We start from the raw sequence: 3,631 nt of genomic DNA, 5'->3' as shown, positions 1-3,631 counted from the left end.
ACTTCGCCGACTCTCCCTCAGGGGCTGTTAAAGGGGCCGCAGCGCCCGCCGGCCTGGCGCCGGCCCTGGGGCCTCAGCTCTGCGCAGCGGGGCGGCGCGCCCCGCACGTGTCCCTGTCACCGTCCCTGCAGCGGCTCTCGCGTGCCGGGTTTGGGCGCCCGCGTCCGTGTCTCCCAAACATGTGTTTAAGCGTGGGCACACGGCGGGGCTCCCGCCTGCCAAGGCATAAGCACAAAAGTGTCTTTATGAAGCCCTTGGCACCAGGGCCGCACACAGCCATGGGCGAACTGGGTGGCTGCCCAGGGCCCAGACAGAAAGGGGGCCTAAAAATGGTGACAACAATGATTATTATGAAAATAGCAATGATTATTATTAAGGGGGGCCCATACTAAAAGTTCACCCAGGACCACCAGGAGCGCAGGTGCGGCGCTGCTTGGGGCTCATCTCACGGTTGCCAGGACTTGAGCAGCCAGTCACAGCGGCCACAGACTCGGGGCCGTCCGCAGCTGAGACTGGCGTAACTGTCTGACCGCCTCGCCAGAGTGGCGGCAGGCCCGCCAGGGCACGGGCTCTCAACCTTGCTTGCACCGGGACCCATCTGTTAACGTCCTGACCCAGTGCCCCTCACTCCCGACAAGCTGTCCTCTAGTCCCCAGTGTGTGGGGCCTGCCCAGCAGCCCCTCGCAGGCTGGCGCTCTGTCTGCTTGCAAGGGAAAAGCCACGGTTTCCCACATTTTACTCCTTGAAAAGAGAATCCATTTTTAAAGGCTGTTCGTGACCCTTCCGCATATTCCTGCCACCTGCTTTTGGGTTGTGACCTGCAGGTTGAGCAATGCGGCGCTAGGTTCAGCTCTGCCTGCTCCGATAGGTAACTGAATCTCGTCTGGTTTCCCATAAGCATCTGTTTCATTGGATTCGGTTGGTCCTTCCCGAGACAAAATCAAGCTGTGCAAACTGTCCCTTGTCCCTAAAATGTCCTATCGCTTCTTATGCTAATGGTGGTTGTCTACTGCAGTGGTCTCCAAAGTGGGGTGCGTGCACCGCAGGGGGTGCGCAAGACGATCCATTGGGGTGCGGGAAGAAAATATTAGAACTTCTATTTAGATGTATATTTATATAAATATACATATACTGGGGGTGCGTGCTCAAGAATTTTTTACTGGTAGGGGTGCGCGATCAAAGAAGTTTGGAGACCGCTGGTCTACTGGTACAGGCATCATTGAAAGGCATCTCAAGTGCCATGTTGTTTGGCTGCAAAGGATAGCTCTGCATAGCACGATGCTTAAAATGCTGGCATGGATGCCCTAGCACTTTTACTACCGCTAGGAAATGCTAAAGCACAAAAAAAACCTAATGTAAATAAGACCTGTGTGTAAAGAGAAAATCATGGGCAGGTGTGGAGATGTGGGAAGGGAAAGGGGATGCAGGTGCTCTGTCAAGCTCCACCCATCAGATAAACTCCACCCAGGAGACAGTGCTCATGGGAGGCTGTGTAGATATTAGTCATGGTCCCATATATTCCCTTGTCTCCGTAGGCTCATCACCCCTTTCCTGGCATACAAGTACACTTGGGGGCTCTGCTCTTGTGAGCATGGCAACAAAGGGGCAGGCAGTGGGGGAGGCGCTACCTGCTTGGTTGTAGTGCCTAGATGAGCATCATTCACAATACATCTTCATCAGGTCATCCTCCCTCTCGTCTCTGCCACCTCCTGCTGATCTCAGTGAAAGAGTCCACAGTGTGCTGATATTTAATGTGGTATTGCTGGGTGTTTGAGACAGCCCCTGTGGGAAAGAACAGGTGTGTTCACATCCTTCAGAGTGCTGGCTTTAGATATCGCTGCATCAGTGGCACTTGGTTTTTGCATGCAATGGCCTCTCTGCAATGAGAACAGCCAGAGAGGTCAGGGTATTTCCTCCACCTCACAAAAACTTAGATAACTGGAGAAGCAGAATTTCAGGCTTCATAAAGAAATGCCAGTGCCCCCTTCCGCCATGTAGCAGCTCGATCTGAGCCCACTGCAAAATAATGCATTACCACACAGTGATGACGGGGCTGCAGGTCTGCTGGAGCAGACCTCTGAGGGGACTTGGAAATCAATCTTTAATGTGCAAGAGCCACCCAGAAACTCCAAGTGCCCCAGGCAGCAGCTTTGTCATTGACTTCACCGAGACTGGGAAAACCCCCCAGATGGGAAAGTGCACTTGATCTCAAAGATGCCCCAGGGAGAACTTCCCCGTCTCTCAGAAACAGGGTCTGTTTACTTTTCCTATCCCTAATAACTCCTGTGAGGTTTTCCTCACTCTCCAGGGTGACGGGTTGAGCAGGGGGGTTTCTCTGTCATCTTCCATCAGTGTTGCCTGCTTGCTTCTTCAGCAGTGAGGCAGGGTAGTTTGCAAACTGTGATTGTTCTGAGGGCAGGAACTGAGACTTTACTGCAGGAGCAATGAGCAGAGTTGAGCAGAGGGAGTGGACACTCTTGCTAACACAAAAGGCTGCACTAATAGCAAAGGGAACCCCCTAGTTTATTTTATCAGGGCTGACCAGCCAGGAGGTATTCCCTCTGGGTAAGGAAACGCATTCTAGGAACACACAGGAGTTGGCACAGCTTTCAGGGGCCTCAGAGAAAGTGCATCGTCTGGGGGACAGAGAGATGTCTGCTGCCATGTCAACGGCTGCCGGGAGGAGAGAGACACACAAGGGGGGAATTCTCAGCCCCAGTTCAATTTAACGAGGCTGCTGCAGCCTGGTCCAAACCCATGATGTCATTTGAAAGAGGTGTCACAGAGAGGGTACTCCAAAGCAGTTGCGAAGAGCCTCTCCAGAAATCCAAGGCAGCATAAGAATGGATGGTATCAAAACACAGAGATCAACGAGGTTGCCCTGCAATTCCTTCTGTTTGTAGCATGACACTTCAAGCTGTGCTTGGCTGAAGCCTTCTGAGCTAAGTATTTGTTGAGAACCCATCATGTGCTGCAGACATACTGTTGCTGGTTCAATAAGAGGTGCTCTTTCCTCTCTGGCATGGAGCCATACCTCCAGCAGGGTGTCCATTTAGTGAGCTATAAAACCAAGGTCCTGGCTACTTGACATCATTCAGGACTTTCAAGGAGTTGAGTGCTCTGAAGAAGTCCCAGCTTGGTAACTCCCTCCTCTGATGCCAATGACACACAGCACTCTTCTCCTCCGTTTCCTGTGGTTAAGTTCTAGATTTCAGGCAGTGCTTCCCGTGCAGACAACAAGATCCTTGTGTAGTTTGCATGATGCCTATTTGTATGGGCTGAAGAGGGTCATGTGAATGTGGGATACTTGTGTTATCATCAACACATATAATATCTTCATCGATTTCATCGATTTCATAGACATTGGGACTGGAAGGGACCCCGGAGGATCATCGAGTCCAGCCCCCTGCCCCAGGGGCAGGAAGTCAGCTGGGGTCATAGGATCCCAGCAAGATAAACATCCAAATTTGCTCTTGAAGGTGTTCAAAGTAGGTGCTTGAACCACCTCCGGTGGCAGGCTATTCCAGACCTTGGGGGCTCGGACAGTACAGAAATTCTTCCTTATGTCCAGCCTGAAATGGTCTTGCGGTAGTTTATAACTGTTTGACCTCGTCATCCCTTGGGGCGCTCT

This window comes from Gavialis gangeticus, unplaced genomic scaffold (genome assembly GCF_001723915.1).
Source record: "Gavialis gangeticus isolate Ggan-Ray unplaced genomic scaffold, GavGan_comp1, whole genome shotgun sequence".
Lineage (NCBI taxonomy): Eukaryota > Metazoa > Chordata > Crocodylia > Gavialidae > Gavialis > Gavialis gangeticus.
Note: the sequence above shows the minus strand (reverse complement) of the source record.